The sequence below is a fragment of the Sinohyriopsis cumingii genome, chromosome 5 (assembly GCF_028554795.1).
Source record: "Sinohyriopsis cumingii isolate HCF-2022 chromosome 5, ASM2855479v2, whole genome shotgun sequence".
Lineage (NCBI taxonomy): Eukaryota > Metazoa > Mollusca > Bivalvia > Unionida > Unionidae > Sinohyriopsis > Sinohyriopsis cumingii.
Window position 1 is genome coordinate 125,329,708 of NC_142965.1, and position 23,456 is coordinate 125,353,163.

At 39.8% G+C, this 23,456-nt stretch overlaps 1 pseudogene; it reads right to left on the reverse strand.

The window, feature by feature from the left end:
- Positions 1-19,504, reverse strand: part of LOC149800130 (toll-like receptor 4) — an 80,381-nt pseudogene extending 60,877 nt beyond the window's left edge.
- Positions 19,505-23,456: the final 3,952 nt, after the last annotated feature.

The window sequence follows — 23,456 nt, forward strand, 5'->3', positions numbered from 1 at the left end:
GTCGCCACTGATTGTCTTTACGTTTTATCAGTTTGAGGACAGGCATGACACGTCGTGCAGGGGTACGTAACGGACTAAATCGAGCCAGTTCTTGTTTGGACAAATCCAGTAAACTTTGTAACATGCCCGATCTTTCTTGGACTTTGATTTTGGGAGAAGGTACTTTGTGAGCAGCAGCCACTGCCGCTAAATTGGAAGGTCCTGCCACTGGGGAAGTTCTTTTGGGGGTCATCAACGGAGAAGTTCTTGGTGTAATCAACGTCTCCAAGTACTCTTCAGTTCCTGGTGACATCAACGGAGAAGTGGACAAACGTGAGGCTGCCGGAGACGCTGTGGCAGGTCGTGGCTTGCGAGTGTAAGGTTGCGTCCTGGCCGAAGTGCCTCTCTTGCGACTAGTTTTCTTCTTCTTCTGTGGACTTTTCTTTTTCTGGGGACTTTTTCTCTGTTTCTTTTTCTGGGGGCTTCTTTTCTTTTTCCGGGGTGATGGTGATGGTGTCTGGTAAGAGGAGGGTCCTGCCACTGGAGAAGTTATTCTTCTTGGGGACCTGGTCTTTTTCTTTTTCTTCTTGGGGCTTCGTTGGACTTTTGTCTTGGGGATAACTTTGGGGGCATTAGGATCCCATCTTAAGAGTGAGCGAATGATGACCCCTCCTAGAGTACCGCTCCCTCCAGGTTTCAAAATGATTTGTTTTTTGGTTTGAGTGTCGATGCGGGGATCGGCCAGTTGGACCAAAGCGACTTTGTTTCGATCGAAAAAGCGTTGGGTTTGATGAGGAATCTGAATGATTCCTTGGAGTAATTGACGTGCCGTCACCGTGAACCATCGTAAGACTTCTTTGAGACTAGCTTCTAAGACACGAGCTCGTGTTTGTGGATCTTTTTCTCGGCTGATGCCATACAAGGCACGAATCAATTTGACGGGAAGATGCGACTGAAGGGACGTCATGTTCACACTGTGTGAGACAGACGAAAAAGGGTCTGAGGTTTTTATAGATTTTTTTCATGGGAGGAGTGAAATGAAGTCGAGGACGGAGACGTGTACAGGACAGGCCCTCCGTCTTGGCACCAGTGGTGAAACAAGTGGGTACGAAATCGCAAATCCTCGGGGGTCGTAGGTTTCAAATCGACGAGTAAATAGGCGTGTGGCGTTTGAGTGGCATCGTCGTACGCCTGAGTCAGCCAAGGCGTTCCTAACTGTTTGGCTAAGACTTGCACTTGCGATTTATCTCGAGGGCTTTTAAACAAGACCACGTAATGCGCATTGAGACTGATGGTGCGATGGGCTTTACTTTGTTGAAACAAATTTTGGGTGATGTAAACGACACTGGCATTACGGTGATGCCCTTTGCGCGTGAACCACAATTTAATTTCTTCTTCGTCTTCTCCTAACATGTCGTCGAAAATGACCAAATGGGTTAGACGGGAGTCAGAGACGATGCCATCGTCTTCTTTAGGAATGCCTTCCACAAACACGATGGAATCGCCTTGACTTTCTCGCAAGAGGTTGTACGCCGATTGCCACTCTTTGTAACACCACACGATCCGTTGAGGGGGTCGATCGATCAAATGATGTTTATGTTCGATCAAACGTTTGACGAATTCGGTTTTGCCTGAACCGCTAGGTCCAGCAATGAGCATGTTAAAGGGATGGCGAAGATACAAAGCCTCCCAACTGGCACGATCTAAGTGTTCGTCGATGACTTTGACAGTAGAGGAAGAGGGAGCAGAGACAGCAGAGGTAGCCATGGTATGAGAAATGTCACTTGTGACACGAAAAAACAAACAAGACAAGAGTTTATATACTTTTTCAGAACACGTTTATTGAATGTTTTTTTTCAAACATGAATACGAAAGACAAAAATAAATACAACCCAAATAGTGATGTACAGGAATATAAAACACAGCAAAGCGATCAAAGTGAAATATAAACAAGTGTCTGTACAACATGTTTTGGTTAACCAAGATGTCCTAGGGACAGTGTGTAATGTTCTTACAGTTTCTACATGAGGTATTGTCACACAAGTGTCCTCCCGGAATGACCTTTCAGGCATGTCCATGACAGTCCTGTCCTGAAGCGAGTGGTTGTTCTCGGTGACGGGTTCTTCTGGCACCGTCACTAACACGGGTTGAAAAGTAACTTTTTTCCTTGAACAACTCTTGTGCATACTGAGCCACTTCTTGGGTCCAAACCTCAAAACCCCCCTTTTTCCAATCACGAACATCTGTCCAATGAGGGTGTAAGTCACAAGCTACACACACATCGTCATACACGTCTTGGGTCGCTAAAAGTTGACGAATCTTTTTTTCCTGTTGAGGTCGAGAAGTATCCAGATGAAAACGCAAGGCTTTGAACAAAAGGAGTTTTTCGTGACCATTTAAGGCCATGGAGGTGGTAAGTACTGATCGTAAAGAGTCCACAAAGAATCGGCTGGTAAACGAAATCCCAAAAAACAAGTCACTAAGACACACACCACTTGTCGTCCAAAATTGAATGGATATAGTTCTTGTAATAATTGATGGTAATGATCCACGGTTTGAATATGGTCATTGAGTTCCTTCCACGGAATCTGTTGGATGACATGTGACATAAACCGTGGCATGACAGCCTCTTTTTATATTCTCTTTTTTTCGGATGCAATAGACGTACTTTCTAGCCAGAGATCTTCGTTCTCCAGTAGGGAATCTAAATCTTGCATACTGTAACCGAAACGTCAGAGTTCGTTTCGGTGTTTCCTCTTCCTCTAAGTAGATTCCACGTAAAATATGTTGGTAATCCTTTAACTTGTCTTCCTCAATGCGTTGCACTAGGTGAATCTCGAAGTAACCATAATCATGAACATGTCGATCATTAGCGACCTCAAAGTTTTGAACAATGTCTGACCATTGAAAGAATTTCTGACGAATCAGTTCTCTTATACCATTCAGGTACCAGTGGTTAAAGATCTGGTGACGTATCGGATGCAATTGTTCTTTACGTTTCACTTGTATTTTGACCAGCTCTCGGTAAATGCGTTCTCTCAACTCCACAGGCAAAGCACGAATGTTCTCTTGTAAAGTATCCATGAATAGGTCATACTAAATCCTCTTTGGTCTGACACAAGAAATGTACTCTTTGCACAAACATGGTTTCACTTCAGTGTCGAATTTAAATCGTTGAGTCACTAATCTACACATTACAATTCGTTCAGAAGTTTCCTCTTTCACCAAGTTGACATTGTGTTCAAAAAGTTTGTAATTCGTTAACTCTTCCTCTGGAATTCGATGCAGTACGTTTACAATGTAGTAGATAGAATCGTCCATACCAAACCATTCCTTTTTATAACCAGGAGGTCGTTGATCAATGTCTGTCCAATGGAACACTTTCAATTGAATCAGTCCTTGTATAGCCTGAAGGTACCAGTGGTTCAAACACCGGTGACGTATCGGATGCAATTGTTCTTTACGTTTCACTTGTATTTTGACCAGTTCTCGATAAATGCGTTCTCTCAACTCCACAGGCAAAGCACGAATGTTCTCTTGTAAAGTATCCATGAACAGATGATTATGGTAAAAAGTTACTTCAATGTCTCGGTCCCACTAAGGGTAAGTAATGACAATTCGGTGACCATCGAGCATGTTCTACGTAGGCCGAATCTTGCGGTTCCCAGTGGTGAAGTGACACACCGCAACTGAAGCACTTGACTTTATCTCCTTCGCCCAAGTAGAAAAATCCGGCTCTGGCTAATTCTTCGGGGGTCGGTCCTCCCAGATACTTTGGCCATTTTCCTTTGAACGATTGAAGACGATTTTCAAAGTCGCAGTATTCCGACAAACGCACAGGAAACGAATATTCGTCTTTCACAGGTTCGTTTCGATAAGGGTTGGGTGACATGAACAGGAGTTTGCTCAGGGCTGGATGACATCCGTAGGGGGGTAGACGTGAAGGTGAACATTCCCCTTTAAACCCGGTAAAATGTCTAAGAGGACGAGCGGCATCGCTTTCGCATCCCTCAGGTTTGACACGCACAGCATCACTTTCCATGACAGGGGCAGTGAAAACAAAGTTCCCATGATGCTTTACGGCATCACTCAGGTCACAACGTGCAGCATCGGTCCCATCGCAAGGCTCACAATCGCACTCGTCTGCAAACTCCGTTACGCAATTACAATGGTAACCACATGGACAATCGCAGTTTCCTTCCGGACATTTTCCGTCGCAATGCATGGGTCTTATCCATCCAGTATTAGTCACACTAGAGGAAGATACAACTTTTTTACAATCCCCAAACTGGAACGATGTCTTTTTCAAAGTATTCATCTTGTTCGCTCGGTCTTGGTAGTCACAATGAACTATCGATCTTGACCATAGCCCTTTTTTATACTAGTCTCAATGCAGTCTCCAACTTGTACATCTTTCCTTTTTTACGTTTTTTATGTCCTGTTCTGGAAGGTACCGTCTCTAAGGTACCGTCAACATTGTACCGTAGTGTGATGGATGGAAAGGCCATAGAAAGGTAAGGGCAATTCGGAGACCATCGAGTATGCTCCAGAATAGCTGAATCTTTATAGATACATAGATCCATTCGTAACTTCAGTCCGCAAGCGAAACACTGTACCTCGTATCCCAATCCTGACTCAGGTCCCAAGTAGACAAATCCTGTTCTAGCTAAAACATGCGAAGAAGGTAATCCTTCCCTATCCGTAGGCCATTTCTGAAACGTGTCCAATCGACGGGCACAATCACAATAGTCAGGTAAGAAGACTGGAAAATGGTAGGGTTTGAACTTGGAGTTCTCATCGGGTTTCTCACTCGATTCTTGCTGTGGCGAAGTCATCTTTCTGGTGGGTGGCTATCCTCTTACAACCAATGTTTTATACCAACGTGTCCATACGGTAAGGTGAAATGATTGGGAAGTCGAACTCGCTTCTGGTATACAATTTGATAGACTTTTTCCAAGGGTCGACTGACGATGTGGTGAGTGGGTAAACGTACAATCTTGTTAGGTTGATAGGTGGTCACTTTAAAGTTTCCATCCTCTCCCGATTGCAAGGCTTCTTTCATTACCCCAAAGTTGACCACTCGACTGGTACGATAATTCAGAGTCAGTCCTTTCACTTTGCACGTCGTGTGCACTTCTCCTTGTTTGTCCCGGTATTGGTAGCCGTAATTTTTGGGACCGCCACTGACAAAACTTAGAATCTTGTCGTCGGGATGCTCGTCTGTCCAGGCTCCTAAACGGTCTCCTTCGATGCTAGGGTGATGTTGAATCGGGTGATGGATGTAGATGCAACTGTCCGTGTCAAAGTACAGGACGCGTTCTTCTAACAGTTCTAAAGCTTCGTACAATTTTAAGCGAGCATGGGCTGTCACGTAAGCCGCAATGATGACATTTCCAAAAGGGTCGTCTTGTACAAAGTCCAGATCTTCTTCGTAATTGACCAAGATCAAATTCTCTCGAACGACGTCCACGTGTTTCATGTATTTGGTTTTGTCGTGAATCATCTGGAAGTAGCGGGAAGGTTCTGTCAAATATTCCGTCTTGGGTAAACACGGTCGTTGTGCCATTTTACCCCACAAGCAATTTAACATCACTTTGGCAAACGATCGCCTGCCTTCGTTTTTCTCGATGTGGTCTAAAGTGATACCTTCTTGTTCGTAATATTTCTCTTTGAATTTTATTTGGTCTTCGGGAGTGTGACACCAGGAAGGATAGCCGCTAGCTTCTTGCTTCAGTTTCAAAAAGGCATCCACGTAGTCAGCGAAAATGCCTTTCTGCGTGGGGTCACCCTTGCGATACTGTTGTGTCTTGGGAAAGTGGCAAATTTCGTACACTTCTAACAGTTGGTATCCCATGTCCAGAGCTTTGAACAATTCCACGCTGACCCAGGTTCCCGTCAAGGCCCGTTCTTCCTGGCTGTGCTGACAAGGCTGGTCTTGGTTGCACGTTTCGGCACAAGTACGGCACAAGGGAAACATCAGTTTGCCTTGACAATGGTGAGGTAAGACGGGATGGTATAGGTTCGTGGGAGGCAAAACTTTGCACTTGATCAAGCCTTCGTATTGTCGAATGTTTTTCAGGTCGATGTGTTCCGTCAGCAATTGCGGGTGCCCTACGGGAAAGCGACAATATTTGCACACGTAGGGATACAGCGAACACACGTCCAAGTATTTGATTTCTTCTCCTTTCTCTTCGTCGGCTTGGTACAGCAAACAGGTGGCATTGGTCCTTCCTCCGTACAAACTATCCCTCGGATTCAGCGGGTCCACGAACTGGTAACTTTCCACGGCACGTTTAAACTTGGGATCGGTTTTCATACGGTGATCGTACTCGTGTTCCCACATTTCCACCACTTGGTATCCTTGCTGTTCTAACTTTAGGCGTCGCTGACAAGTGTCCTGGTACAAGTCTTCCATGGTTCGTTGCAAAAACTGATTTTTAGTGCCACGGTCAGGGTAACAGACGGGACATCCGTGAAATAAGCAACCGTTAAACTCGTACACGATCTTGGGGTTTTCTAAGTCCCAGCCATCGACCGAATACGTTCCGATGGTCTTTTCACCCCCTCCGTTGCGGGCATGCTGAATCCACTTGTCTTCCTTGTCGCACAAGTAATGTAACCAACGTAGGGCTTTGACCGAGTATTGACGTTTGACAAAGTGGGTCGTTTGAGGACTGATGACAGCCACGGTCTTTTCAGGCATGAATCGTTGTCGATACACTAAGGAACACGCTTTGGCAATGGTGCAAGCTTCTTTCAAAGGATCGACCCCTCCGTGTTCCATGAACAGTTCTCGAAATTTTCCACAGCAACGTCGTAAAATGTCCACGTCGGAACGACAATACTTTAACATTTCTTCCTGAAAGTCGAAGGGGTCCGAGGCGTGAGCCTGGTACCAAGCGTAGAAAGCTTCTCGTTGTTCGGTACGCATGTTGTCGGGGTCGTAATAGTGAGCCTCAGGTAAATGGGGTAGAACGGCATGTTGATTGGCTTCCGTATTGAAAAAGTGTGGAAAGTACCCTTTAGCCATTTCTGTCATTCCAAACGTTTTAGGCATTCGACTCAAAGGCATGGCCAAATAGCTCATCGAATCTTTAAACTGTACTTGTCCCACTTGCATGAAAATGATTTTGGCCCCGTTCAAAGTCACTTTAGGACGTTCGGTGCCTTGTTCCGTATAGTACCTCAAAAGAAACTGTCCATCGTATCCGGAGAAATTGTGAGCCATCACCGTGGCATGACGATGACAATCTCCGTAACGTTCGATGTCCTCTTGGCTCCACGTCTTGTCGACGGGGTCTAAGACCCATTGGGCAAAATCGGCTAACGTGTTTGGTCCCCGAAAGATTTTTTCACGCCCTCCAGGAATCTTGCTGCAGTGAGGGCAATGACTGAAGATAGGTTCTTGAATACACTTCTCGCACGCTCGATGAGCCACGCAGAAATTAGGAATGTGAATGCCAGTCTCTTGCATGCATTCGAAATCGAAAAAGATGAAATTGCCTTTCTTCTTGTGACCGTCCTCTTTCTCTGGTGGGGGTTGGTATTTTTGCACGTAACATTGGTGTTCCAAGTCCACGATGTGGTGACAAATGTGACATTTTTTCTTTCCTGAACATACGTGTGCCTTGGTATTATTGGTACGTATGACTTGTTCACACGTAGAGCACAATCTCAGCAGTTGACAAGCACATTTCTGCTGTGAACCTTGCGTCTTCAAATGTTGTTGGTAACATTTAGGGCTGACAAACGTGCGCAGACAAGTGGAACAAGGCACTGGTTCTTCGCTCAGACAGGGTGGAGAGGCCAAACATCCTGAGCATTTCCATCCACAATGTTTGTGTTGCTCTCGATTATTATAACCATGGTCACATTTCTCACAATAATAAACATATCTCAGGAATCCAGTGATACTGGTAATGGTATCGAAATGGTCATCGTGATGATAAAGGTGAATGTATTTTCCGTCCTTAAAGTCTTGGCCTCGAAACAACAGAGGTCCGCGCACTTCTTGAGGGTGCACTTTCAAGGTGTAGCGTGGAGCTAGGGCATCTTGCAATTTTTGCATCTCAGGAATGCCACAGGGTGTGTCTTTGGGCAGTCCGGCTTGTTGTAACAGGAGTTCTGCTTCGTTTCGTTGTTTGGCTCGGTCGGAACGTTGAATAGTGTCCCAGGTTCTTTTCCATTCTACCGTGTCGTTCTTGTTGGCATAGGTTCGTCCCACCACGATGGCACGGGCTAAACACATCTGGTCATGAGGGTTGTTAATTCGGACGAGACTCGTTTTGGTGTTGCGAAGGTCGTCCACCAATAACATCTTTTTGCGTCCTGTCCCTTGAGGAGGAGAGACGTGGGTCATGTCCAGTGTGGCTTTACCATCGGTGATGTCAAACTGATCGTTAGATTGTTGTACGTGTTGAATCTTGTCCATGACTTTGGAAGCAGTCAATTCTGCAGGGGTGCTAAACTCGATCCAAACAGGGGATTTCAAACCGTCGTGTTGTATGGAAAGTCTCAAGCGATCGTCTTCTTTGGGTTGACATTGCTGCTTGAGTGAAGTGAGCAAAGAATCCCACACCTCGGTGATGAACCCTTCTGCTTTCTCTAACGGCACTTCAGCCTTGAAATCTTTAAACTTCACCGTGTATTTGTAAGCCGTGGTTCTAAATTTTCTAGAGGAGCGCTTTTCCGTCTCTCGAATGGAATAGTACTTTTCAGGGTTGACTAAGGGTGGTGAAATTGGTTTAGAGGGTTCTGATTCTGGTTCACTCATGTCCTCTTCAAAATCACTGGCATGAATTTGTGCCAAGATTTCAGCCCTGGTACGAGGCGATAGATCACGTTTCTGCCTCTTACTTTCTTCTTCTTTCTTCTCGAATGAATGGGATCGTTTCATCTTGAAAGCAAAAAGTCAAATGACTCAAGTTCAAACACCATAAACTACTTTATAGTCATAGCAAACCAGCGTATATAAAAGGGTGTGTGTCTTGTCCTTTCACTATTCATTTCACTCTCAAACCAAGCACAACGATGGAAGAGACTGACCAGATGGAACGTTTCGTCAGAGCTTTGCGAGGGGTCATTAGAAAATTCTCTTCAGACCAGCCTACGGACTACTCTCCTTCCTTTAGAGATAAAAGTCAAGATACTTGCTATATCTGTCAGAAGAAAGGGCATTGGTCTTCAGAGTGTCCAGACCGTCAAAAAAGAAAAAAAACAGGGGATAAAAAAGACAAAAGTCAAGATACCTGTTATTATTGTCAAGAAAAAGGACATTGGTCTCCAGATTGCCCAAAAAAGAAACAAGAGGAGTCAGAAGAAAAGAGGAATTCTTCAGAGGAAGAGAGGGATTCTTCTGAGGAAGAAAGAAGACAGGTGAAGAAACAGGAGAAAAAAAGAAGAAGGGAAGAAAGCGAGGAGGAAGAAGAAGAGGAAAAGAGTGTGACGGTGAAGAAATTCAAAAAACAGAGAGACTAAACAAGGAGAAAAGAAGAAATTAATGAACTTTTCATTAAAGTGTTGTGTTATAAATTGTGAATTGGATTGTAAAAAATGGAGAAAAGAATAAATGAATGATATAAGGTAAGTGTCTTTGAGTTGTGATTTTAAAATAAGAAGCTACACTCACGCACTCATACACAGACACGTACTAAAAGGGTAACATGGGTGAGTTTTTTTGAGTTATTGGCAAATTGAAATTGTATTTCTTTTCGAGAAATGTGGGTGGCCCTGAAAAGGGCCTTTTTTCTTCATGGTGTAGGGGTGAGTTTAAGCAATCAATTTTAACTGCCTTAAGCCTTTGCCACGGCCAAGGCCTACTTCTGGACTGCGTAATGTTGATGATGATTGGGTTGAAATCACTAAGGGTGGTACGGTAGGCTTAGTCACAGGGTTGACGTGTTTAGCTCGGGAAGGTCGTATTCTCTTCGGTCGTGATAAAGAAGTCTGATACATTTGTTTCAGACTTCTTAACTCCGCTAAAATGTCCAACAGTACCGTAACCGTTTGATTTTCACCCTCTTGTTTCTTTGCTGCTACTTCTTCTTGCTGTTGCTGCTGTTGTTTTTTTCTTACCTCTTCTTCTTGTTGCTGTTGCTGTAGGAGAAAAGCCTGTTCCGCTTCCTTTTGTCGTTGTATAAATTTCTCCAATTCTTCTTTCTGTCTCTGTCTAAAATTTTCCACTTGCGGTAATGAAGAAGGTAACGAAGGTTCCGGAACAAATTCTTGCGAGGAGAGAAAATCCACAAAATCCCAATTCACCTCTTCTGAAAGTAAGTCCGAGTTCCCTTGGGCAGTCTCCCCTGCTGGTGCACCCCAATGGATCGTTTTCTGAGTTTCCGTCATGTTGAATCACTGTCGCATAGATTGACTGCACACAAGCGCTAGCGAATCTAAATAGACTACGTGACGTCACAGACTGCTCTCTTCGGATTGGATGCGAGCTGACTGAATTCTGTAACGCGTGTTCGGATTGGTAAATGAACTCAATCCGTTTCAATCCTTCCTCCGCCTATAAATAAGCGCCGTTGACTGCATTGATTCACCTGTTCTCGTCGCTTCAAGATGTGGACTACAGTTGAGTCATCCACCCTTGTGTCTTCCATGATGTTTCGGACAGACTTGCTCATGTATGTCCGATCGAAGTGGACCGTTGTCCACAGGACCAACACCAGCCTGTGGATACGTAGGATCTACGTTGAAAGACAAGGATGCCTAAAAAGAGTGCTGATGTACGGACCAACAGTGAGACGTAGCCTAAGAACAAGAAGAAGACCAATGCGGTGCCATTTATGTTAATGAATACATTAACATAAAACCCAAAGGCCCTTTTCAGGGCCAGCCATATTTCTCGAAAAGAGATAGTCTTTGAATTGCCTACCCCTTTTTTATTTTTTTAAAGAAAAAAATCCCATGTTAAATTCCCCTTGTCCGTAGAGTGACCCACGATTTATTGCCATGTTAAATTCCCCTTGTCCGTAGAGTGACCCACGATTTTCTCCATGTTAATTCCCCTTGTCCGTAGAGTGACCCACGATTTTTCTCCATGTTAAATTTCCATTGTCCGTAGAGTGACCCAGGGGTCCCTGTAATGCTAATTCCCATTGTCCGTAGGGTGCCCCCCTTCACTACTTATAATGTATTGGAAAGTTTAAATGTTTGAAGAACTTATATTTACTTGTAATTATATTATTGACTATAGTAAAATTAACAACGTTCTCTACCAACCTCATACTCAGTAATAGTTAATTTAGAAATAAAATACTTTTTAACTAATAGAGATTAATATGTTGCCATTTTAGATTAAGTTCAGTAAAATATATTTATAAATTAAATGATTGCGGTATTAGTCTGAAATATTGAATTTTAGATTCTTTCTGTCGTAGTTTTATATGTATCTCTTTTATGGGGAGTATTTCAATAAAATAAGTTCATTCCTCGGAATCTCAAAGAGGCTTGTGTCGTTACAGCATCTCGTACCACCCGCAACGAAATTTCCCCAAGATGTAGCCGTATCTACACCGTAAAAAGTGACCCCGCTTTCAAGAGATCCCGGAGCTCTTTCTTCTCTCCAGCTCTCTCTCTCTCTCTCTCTCTCTCTCTCTCTCTCTCTCTCCATGGGTAAAGACATTTCTTAACTGATGAGTAATTCCTTCTGATAGCAAGAAATGAGAAGAAGGTTATGAGAAAAATCTATTTCATAACACAACAACCCGCAGAGACTACTGACGCTTTATTCGTTAAAGACACTCTATGTAATAAACTGGATTAAAAGAATTACCTTTGTATACATACTATTCACATTTATTCAAGATGCAAGATTCAGACAGGTTATACTGCAATAAACTGAATATGCAGTAATCACTTAGATTCAGGGAAAAAGTAATGGCGGTGGAAATGCCAACATCATTTCTGACATTCTGGCATTTTTCTTGTACGGTTGATTTTTATCGTTGCTTGCCGTCATTGATATGCAGGGGAAAATATTGCCAGCTTTCTGTATATGTGTGATTTGAATCCTACTTAGTTTATTGTTGCTCACTGACTGTGGAAAGGGGAGGGGGGTCTACTATTGAGAAGATTCTCTTGATTCATATAATATACAACCTTCGGCAGGACACGACTTTATCATTTAGAATTCTCGTAGATAATATTAACTGGAGTTAATAAGACTGCAATAGATAAGGGGAGGCAACTTGTCATGTGACTATTTCCAACAAAAAAGTGTTGTGTCCGTTAAACAGCATCCTAACTGCCGACTGCTTATGTTGGATGTGGTATCGGGAGAAAGATTATGTTCTCCCGATGAACGCAAATAAGCTCATTTGATCGAGACTTTCTGTCTAAGAAATTGTTATATTTTAAGAAAAGAATATACATTCAATGATCACATTTGCATTTTAGAATTAAATAGGTGTAATATGAGGAGATAATTATTTTCATCTAATGATGACCCAATCTTCACAAGTAAATGCGTGATATGTGAAAAGAACATGAGCTCATTCAATGACCACTCACAATTAATATTAACAAAAGTGTGGTATGTGAAGAGAAATTGGATTAATTCAACGACCACACACAATTAATATGAATGGGGAGATATGTGGTGATATAACGTCACCAAAGATCATCCAAACGAAGTTTGATAACTGCGATGTATACCGACGCGATGGCGGTCTCTTTTACATTTATACAACTGGCATTTGCAAAAAATTCTTCCCAAAGAAAAGAAACTAAATGGCACAAATATAAATGTCTCAAACGAATGGAAATGGATCCTAGATGCTATCTTAGAAGTGAAGAACCTGTTTTTTAGAATAACAAGAGAAAGTGAAGCTCTAGTTTAAATACTGAAATTACAGCATTAGTCATAAGTATCTTAAATTCTTTAACTTGCGAAATCCTTAATGTGATAAATTAAATCCAAAATATATAATAAATGAACAATAGAAGTAACTAATCTTAAAGTAGACACTCATTTCTTGCTATATTGACTCTTGAAACCTGGTACGTGCTGCTGTACATAACCAACATATTTTAGGCTTCTGACAGACTGTTGCCTCCGTGTTTGTGCAGCGGCTTTCAGGCTATCGATTCGAACTTTCCAGGACCTCAAATACCGTATAGCTGGAATTTTCCTGGGAAACCGTTCAAAGTTGGAAGTCTGCTGGAAAAGTGTTGGATGATGTAGAACTTGGAAAATAGTTGGAAAATCCAAACTCGTCTTAAGACTATATATATATATATATATATATATATATATATATATATATATATATATATATATATATATATATATATATATATATATATATGTTCAAATTATCATCATTGGAAATACATCATTGAAGTTTTTTTTAAATATTCCATTGAAGAACTTTTTTTGAAACTTATTTCACCCTTTATACCAATATATTAAGGACGATACGGAACTTTTAAGTCTTTCCGTTATTTTGGATCCATTAACTATTATCTAAGAATGGTAACACACTTTTGACGAATTTAGGCATCTCTGCATGAAATATTAAAATTAGGTGCTGCTCATTATTATCGTGATCCAGGCTTATCACATAATGATGCAAGTTGAAACAGATCAGGTATGTACATTAAAGTTGTAACAGATAATGACATCTTACCACTCCTTGAAGATGTGGATACGCAAAAGGAAATGACGAATGCTACCTGGACAAATATGTTCGGATAAATCACGATGGTGAGTATGGATATTTTAGGTCACGGTAATTTACTATGTAATATATTGCGAACAAGATCTATGCGGAGGAGACAAGTCACACACACAAAAGATCGATACCGATTGGATTTTAAATGTGGATCTTGAATCTCCACTGAATAAGCATGACTATTTCAAGAATCCCCATTGAATAAGCATGACTATTTCAAGAATCCCCATTGAATAAGCATGACTATTTCAAGAATCCCCATTGAATAAGCATGACTATTTCAAGAATTCCCATTGAATAAGCATGACTATTTCAAGAATCACCAATGAATAAGCATGACTATTTCAAGAATCCCCATTGAATAAGAATGACTATTTCAAAAATTACCACTGAAATTAACTCACATTGGACATGAATGAATTCTAGGAGTTACAGAAGTTGGTTAATGATGCAAAATCAATAGCAACAAATTGCCATGTCATTTAACCATTAAGAGAAATATGTCATTACAAAAGAAGTGTAATGCTTGCGTTTAGCTGAATTATTGTTTTAGGCAAAAGCAACATATGATTTGGAGAAAGATTTTTTTCCAAATGGACGAATGACAGTGCGGTTGTTAAACAAAGGGAAAATATTAAGATGGAGCAGTGGTAAAAAATATGTGTTGATGAAAAGACACTTTTCAAACCGAAAAATGAAGGATTCACGAGAAAAACAATTATAGACTACCAATATTATTAATCAGTCTGCAACACAAAGAAAGTAAAATTAGTAACAACAAATTTACCATCGATTTACAGCGTTATTGTTCTCCAAATTATTATTGCACCAATTCTAGTACAGCATGTTAAATATCAGACACTGTGATAGAATAACTGATACGATTTCTTTATAAGTTGATGTTGGGACAGACGATTTTTCCACCAATGTGAAAGACAACATGGATTTTACGACAACAGTAACTCTGCAAAGGATGACATAGTTTGTTTACCACAAATGAATAAGTTACATATTTTTCAACGATGAGCTGAATGGCAGTTAAGTTAGAGAGTTATGCGTATTGAAAACAACCCTCTAATCATATACGACTGATAATAGTCAGAAGAACGCTGATAAAGGAATTTTAAAGCCTGTTTAATTAACACATTTTAAACTAAAAATGGAAAGATTTCACTTTCTTAGTTACCAAGCAAATTACCGTCTCTACAATCTTTCATTACCAGTTTGTTTTCTTTCACAATCGCCTAAACCTGTATTTCAAAATGTCTACTACTAACACTCTTGGGAGAGTTCGATTTCTTGGTTCTTTTTTAATTTTAGACAGTGCCACATTCACCTACCATATACAAAGTATTGGTTCCTTGATAGATATATCGATACACCAGTAACTATAAGTACGGGTCCACTTTATTTCAGGATAGATAACTTTCACAACTCATCCTTGCATAACGGCTTCTGATGTAAGTCATGTTGAACGGAAACGGTACACTGCGCATAATGATGTAGCAAATAATTGTGTTTGCATTTAGATTATATGCAAATGTAGTCTTTTATTTTTGTCATACTGTAAATCTCGCTCAAATACAATTAGGCATGCAAGCAACATACGTAATACTTCCTGAATATTTTGAATCTTTACCTGTGCATCTGACACCAAATATTGATACATTTTATGAAAATCTGCGTTTACATTTATCGTGATTTCTGAGTGAATATATTGTTGAACGTTAGCTACTTTAGATCCATTATCATTAAGAGTACTCCAAAATTCGATAAAAATACGACAATTGCTAGTGCAAAAATCGTTAACACTTTCTGTATAATTTTGCTATTCATTGAAAAAATACTTCGTAGTTTCTGTAAACTAATGTTTAAATTCAAAGCATTGCAAATAAGTCATATTTGGCAGGTTATCTGTATTCAGTGCATTTTTTGTTAATGAGTTGAGGACCTTTCCTATATCACTTTCGAACAAGGGATATAACAAGGTATCCAACTTATATTTGATGTTCCGGACACACACACCCGCCGTCGTTAGTTAGAAAGAAAATATTGCTTCTTTTGTGCATATCAATAAGCAACTCGAAGTTGTTTTCTAAGTTACTTCAACTTTTCAACCTTGCGCAACTACTGTTGTAATCATTTTTGAAAAGAAATATTGGAGAGTTGATACAGCCTGTCATGTCCCTAAAAATGGTGCTAAATGCGCAAAGCATAACCATTGTCATGGCCTAAGGAGCCATTCTTTCGTAACATCAATGAGATCTAATGTTTTGATCATAGCAGGGGTTAACATTTTCATATTGGATTTTTTGCTTGAAGTTTCATTAACTACATCTTAAGCCACTTCACTTCATTTTAAACCACCTCATTATTGACTAGGTTATGTCTATTGTGCTAAAAGGTAACAAACTCTCATCAGAACTACAGTGCAGACCAAATACCATGAGTCTAAATCAATCAATCAAATTCAATCCACATTTCCTGTACATTTTGTTTTCTATGTGTTAACTTCAAATAACTTATTCATGATACTATTCAAGAATCTAGTTGTTTGCGTTCGTTTAGAGGGCTACAGCATGTTGCCATTAATCTCTCTTAGTCCCCAAGATTAACATTATACAATAAGACCAGTGTAGTATTGTATGTGTGTTTAATAATAGGATGGAAGCGATTCTGTCTCTTAAGCTTTATAACGTTTATGTAAGGCATGCACAGTCATATATTGCTCCAAATTCTAACAAGCATATTTGAGGTAATGAAAGGTCAAAATCAATATTATTGCATATTTTTGTCCTGACCGTATTCAGTACAAACTTTATTGCAAATACAACAATTAGTGTATTCATTGATTTCAAAATTACCTGGCATTGTAACCTATATTACTCAATTTGATAAATATTAATTAATGAGTGCAAAGTGACAAATCAATTATAGCATCTGATCAATCTGTTTTAAGAATGTTTTTCTCATCTCACAAACTTTTACTATATTTTAATCCGTATTGACAGAGCAAGAAATATTATAAAATGGTGGGAGGTTGCTTTCATGGTATATTTAATTCGGTATTAGCTATAGTATGCAGAATATACGGGAGTTCTGGTGCCTTTCCTAAGTTAACAACAAGGCAGCCAACAGCAGGAGAGCTGGGTGGACATCTGTAGTGATGATTCCGGTTGGCAGGAATTTTGATGATTTGTGTCAAATTCAGTATTTAGACAAAATTAAATTTTATGAAAGTATCAGGCATTAAATCTTAATAATAGACTACACACACTATGCCGGAGGATTCTATAGCCCAAAATCACACACCAATCTCACTAAGTGTGATGACACAGCGTGTCTGTACACAATATCAAAAGATGATGTTTAGAGTTCAAGATACCACCCCCTTCAAGGGTGCGGACAAGATAGTAAAGGAAGTAAACTCATGGTTGTGAGAAAGAAGCAGCTTATAACTTTAGAAGAACTTATTAATTGTCTTCAACTTTATCCTTTCCTGAAATATATTGTTAATGATATAGTATAAACTAATTTAGATTCAAATGACATATAAATAAAATATAATTGGTTTCATGATCAATGATTAAGTAATCTTTAATGTTATACAATTTCAAAACAGACAATAAATTCTGAAATTTGTATATGCAGTTTTCATCCAAATAATATGTTTGCCCATGCATATCTATATTCAATAAAAATTTTAACCTCTAATAGTTGATATCACGAAATTGCATGCATCATAATGAAAACAAATATACCAATAAATATCGGTTTCTTCTTTAAATACATTACCCAAAAGGAGAATAGGTAAAACGTGGAGGCAGACACATCTTACCCCAGAGATACAATCTCCAGTCCCCTAAAGTATACGAGACAGATTCGTGGTAACCCAAATGGTAGGGACTCCATCTGTCAGGGAGCGGTTTCAAATAGCAAACATTTCCTCCACTCCCCTCCGCAAATCCAGCGGATGTCGTGAAGCTGTCTATCGACCTGAAAAGGTGAGCTGTTGAGCCGCCGATATATGTCCCACCAGACTGAACTGAGTCCCTTGTGATGGCAGATCTCGAGAAAGAAAAGCTAGGGTATCAGGATTCCGATCTGAATAATGTTGGCTAGTAAACAGTTTCGGTCAAATGATATGCTGGTGATAAGTGCCATATCCTCGTGAGCCGAAATGCGTAATAAGGTCATTTGAACTGAGGTTATTTCTCGATATGCAGAGCGTACAACCCACTTAATCCAGGACGAAATAGCCTGTGCTTATATTTCTTCATGTTTTCTCTTTAGAGGTAAAAATAGGCGTGATCTCCCTCCACGCACCGCTGTTCTTTTAAGATACCAAGTCAAAGCCCAAATTTGGTCTTGCAGGAGGCCTTGATCTGAAGTGTCCAGACTAGACAGTGATTTTATAATAAAAGTCTGGAAGCTTGTTCTTGACGATGAAAGAGAATGTCATCATGAGTGAAACTTATCCGTCTTGTCGGAACTATATGTAATTCGTGTCTGCTGGTAGGGTTTGTATTTCGCTGATTCAGCCAGCCGTCGCTAATGCCATGAGCAAGCAGGTCTTGTATGAAAGGTAAGTCAGAGATGCTCTTGAAAGTTGTTCAGACGGTATCTTGTTCAGCTAGATTAGTGCCCAAGATAGGTCCCACTTTGGGCAAAGAGCCAAAGTTTCGGCTGTATACGCTTAAAAGTGAAGAAAAGGTCTGAGAAGTTTTTCTTTTGTCCGATATCCTCTCTACCTTGATGATGAAAGGTGTCAGCAATCGTGGAACGGTAACGATTTATCTTATTCGGGTTTAACTTTATCTCTTCCAATTTCCAGATCAGAAAATTAGCTATGTGTGAAAGTTTGCCATTTGCCTTCGTATGCTCTCAGAGTGGAATGTCTTCTTGCTTGAGCGATTCTCTCCACGACTGGTTGGGAGAACTATTTATCTATGAAAGCTTGTTTAATATGATCAAGATGTGCATGATCGGTAGATTTCTGTATGGATGAAACAACTGATGTCGTGATTGTTGAGTAGATGAGGGAAAAATCCCAGTTTGCTGTATAGTTTCCATTGCGAGATTGATCAGTTTGTTGATACATAACTGAGTGAAGCAATGAGGATGAGGAGACAATATGGGTATCTTGCTTTCTGTATCACGTTTGTAATCAGATGTGTTGGAGAGTAGACGTACGCGTACAAGCAGTTCCAATCATATAGATAGAGCGTTGACTGCCCATTCTTTTACATCCGTATTCCACCTTGTCACAAACAGGTCCACCAACGGTCGATCTGATCGGCAGATCTCTAAGTGAAAACCGACGGATCGAGAGACCATTGCATCCGTGCATTAGTTGATTGTTTCGGGACAATAAATTCGGCTAGTGTGTTTAACCGTCCAGGACTATAACCAATTTGTACGTGGATTTTTGTTCACGACACCACTTAAAACGTTCCACGCTTGGACGCAACCGTCTGGGCACTTGGTTCCGCCAAGCCGTTTGAGATAAATCATCTCCGTAGATTTGTCGGCTAGAATGAGGAGTCCTTTTCCATTTAAATATTCATGCCATAAAAGGATTTCAAAATGGCCTTCATATCCAGGATATTGATAAGAAGGTGCATTTCCTGTGGAGACTGTGTACCACTGGCTTCCCGAAAGGATTGTAGTAGGTGTGATTTCCAGCCTTATGTACTTGTAAACGTACAGGCTCTGACATCTGGAGTTGTACTTGCAGAGGTATACCCGCCGTGAGCCAGACTAGGTTTCCCTAATTCAGCAGATGGTATCTCGCTTATGCCAAGATGGTGAGGGATTGGTCCAGTTATCAAAATGTTGGCCTCCATTGGGCCAAATGAATCATTTGTAATGGGCGCATACAAAAATGACTTAAGACGATGCGATCCGTTGAGCAAATATAGGTGGCCAAAGAAATCCCTTGGCTATAGAGTTTTCCTCGAACGTGAAGAAGTCGCCATGTTTTATCCACACAACCGGTTCGTGTATCTGCCGAGTAAGAGGGGTCGTTTGGTTGTTTGTTTAGCTCTTTCTTTCACTTTTCTGCAATATATATATATATATTGGAAAATTGCTGGAAGATTCTAACTCGTCTTTAAACTATGTATCTATCTATCTATCTATATAGAAGTGGTTAGGCTGATAGCAGTCGCTAATACTGAAAAGTGCTCTGATGGTGGCTTGGATGCCGAAATTGTCTCGTATCATGTATATATCCCGTGCATTATAGCTGAAGGGTCCTTAGTTGACTCGTCACCTTTGTCCTCAAGAAATTATCGCAAAGAGGACATGTCAGCTTATAAACCTATGACGTCTTCGTCGTTAGCTGTTCGTTTCTGCGCTATGCCCATTAAATACTCTTACTAAACATTATGTCACATTACACTTCTGTAGTTTGTGCCTTACTTGCCTCAAAGACTTAAAACTCTCATCGGACAATGAAAATGGTCGGTCCCTCGCAATCTGATTGAAATCTATCTCCACAGTCCTATGTGAAGATCTGACAGCGACCTCAAGTGTTGGATGCACGCAAAGTGTGATGGTTTGACAATTGATGATTTAAAAGCTTTTTCTGGACAATACCCTGATGAATGTCGTATATGCAGTCGTACAGACGACGGTGGAGTGTACAACTATGAAAGTGCAATGAACAGGCTAAATACGGTAGGAGTATAGTGGGACGATATAGCCTCAAGGGGACTTTACTCTTAAAAAGGGGTATATGCCTTATAGCCTGAATGGGAAATTAACATGGGGAAATTTTGGATGCCTTATAGCCTCAAAAGGAATTTAACATGGTGGGATGGGACTGTATAGCCTCAAGGGGGAATTTAACATGGGGTATAGATTGTGGTACTGTATAGGCTCAAGAGAAATTTAACATGGGAAATTTAACATGGTGGGTCTGTATAGTGTTATGGAACATGGGAGATTTATAGAACACAGACAATAGACAACAGACATTTAAAGAAAAAAGAAATGCAGGCATGAAAGGTAGTGTCTTTTCGAGACATTGGAGTGGCCCTGAAAAGGGCCTTTGGGTTTTATGTTAACATACCATACTGTTAACACAGAAGGCACCGCTTAGGGCTCCTTCTTGTCCTTAAACTCTGTCTTACCTCTGGGCCGTAAATCAAAACCCTCTTTAAACAACCTTGTCTTTCTACGTATATTCTTCTTTTCCATACACAGGTATCCGTCCTCTTGACAATAGTCCACGTAGATCGTACGTACATGGGTAAGTCCGTTCTAAATAGCATTGAAGAGACAAGAGTAGAGGATTCCACGTCGGTCCACATCTTGGTGACGATAACAGGTGAAGGAATGCAGCGAGCTGCGATTATTTATAGGGTGAGGGTCCTACTAAACACAGCAAAGACGCGCAAATGCATATATAACTATTGTGAATTACGTTAAATATTAAATCTTGCGTTTTCTCAAACATTTTTTTAGTATCGTTTGTACAATATTGTAACATTCATTAAATATTTGTTAATATATAGTGTTGATACACAATTTATATCAATAAATATAACAGAACTATAAAATGTTTGCTTTGTCTATGATCATTGTTTTTTATTATATATTTAACTCAATACAAGGATAGAAACGCTTTTAAACTTACAATAACATTTTACATACGATTGTCTTATTATTCGAATTCGAACTTTGCCACCAAATTTTATTGGTTATCTAATTTGGCATAATTATGTCGAAAACTAATCCTTCAGTTTGGTTAATTTATTCGTCAATATAATTTACAATATAAATACACTTGTCTAAAAGGACTTTTATGACTGTCAGGCTTTGTAAGGCTTTGTGAGGATTTGTTAGGCTTTGTATGACTCTGTCTGGCTTTGTGTGATTAGTAAATACTGAATAAATTGCACTTTCTTTCGATAAGTTCAGTGAACAATGGATTCAGTAATAAACAGTTTACGTAAGATTTTGTCATACTTTGTTATTACTTTGCCATTATTCAATTTCGAACTTGTACTCTGTCTTCCTATTTTCGGTCATAAAATTTTGCATAAATATGTAGAAAACTAGTCTTTCGGCTTTGTTAATTTATTCATCATTATAATTAAGAATATAAATACGCATTTTTTATTTGACTTCACATGGCTTTGTGAGGCTTTGTGAGGCTTTGTGAGGCTTTGTCAGGCATTTGTCTGGCTTTGTCGGGCTTTGTTAGGCTTTGTCAAGCTTTGTCGGGCTTTGTCTGGCTTTGTCGGGCTTAGCAGCATTTAGTAGGACCCCTTTAGCCATACTGGAAATCTAACAAAACACATGAGAATTCATACTGGAGAAAGGCCATAAAATAGTGAAGTGTGTAATGTAGGGTTTAGCCAAAGCAGTAATATGACCAAACACATGAGGATGCATACTGGACAGAATTCATTGTAAATGTGGTGACCAGATACTTGGTAACGGTGCTAATTTGTAGAGAAGTCGAAGTATATCATCCCTCACCCTATTTTGACACTACCCAATTTTCGTGCAGTGTCATAAACTCAGAGATCTTGAGAGAATGCATCTCTCATTGATGTGACAACTACAATATTTGTTTACACTGATCAACACAGAGTCACGCAGACCAAACCTTTTTTGAAAATCTGAATATTATCACTTGTGAAATGAAACAAATGTACATACCATGGGGGGAAAAACCCTGCATTGTACTTTTTTTGGGAGGGATTCATTAAGTTCTTTAAAAAATAATTATCTCATTAAGAAATGGAACATCAACTTCCTGACATAATAAGCCTGAAGGGTTGTAGTTAGGTTTGAAGTAACAGAAGTTTCATGGCATTTTATATCATCGGAAATATCAATGTCAGCTACAGAGGAAAAACTGCTAGAAAATTAATAATGAATTTGGAATTTGTCACTTGATAACGTAATGATTGTAAAGTGCTACCACTGGGTTCTACGGGAGAATACTTGATAATACTAACAGTAAATGGGTAAACGGCACCCATCGCCTTGAATGTAAGCATTGGCAATGAACGCATCACTACAGAGATGATGTTGGAGTCGGTGTTTACAGCAAGACGATGGGTGCTGTTTACCACCCACCCGAGCTCGAATCTCTGTAGAGAACGAATTAAAATAATAAAATATCAGTATGATCCAGTATTCTTCTGTAGAATCCAGAGATCGCATTTAACGTCTTGTTTGATATATATATATATATATATATATATATATATATATATATATATATATATATATATATATATATATATATATATATATATATATATATATATATATATATATATATATATATATATATATATATATATATATATATATATATATATATATATATATATATATATATATATATATATATATATATATATATATATATATATATATATATATATATATATATATATATATATATATATTCCAAAGAGCTATGTTAGCTGCCTTCTGGTTTGTGTCTCAGCATGCGTCTTCGGCACCGACTAGCTCTCTGCGGTTGTTCGGTTTGCAATGGCGTGCGCCTTATTACTATAAATACCGTTGTGTTCGGGGGTTCGGGGAACTAAATGGAACGGAAATAAAATTTGAAAAAGTAGCTCGATTCCAATGAATGCTATTTGACGTGCACCTTACATGGAGCAAACACATAACAGAGCTAGTAAGGAGATGCGGACAAGATTTAAACCTCCAAAGGAACCGAATGGGGGGCAGATCTGATCGCACTCCTTACATTATATAGGACACTCATTCGATTGAAAGTCGATTACGGATGCCAGGCGTGTGCCT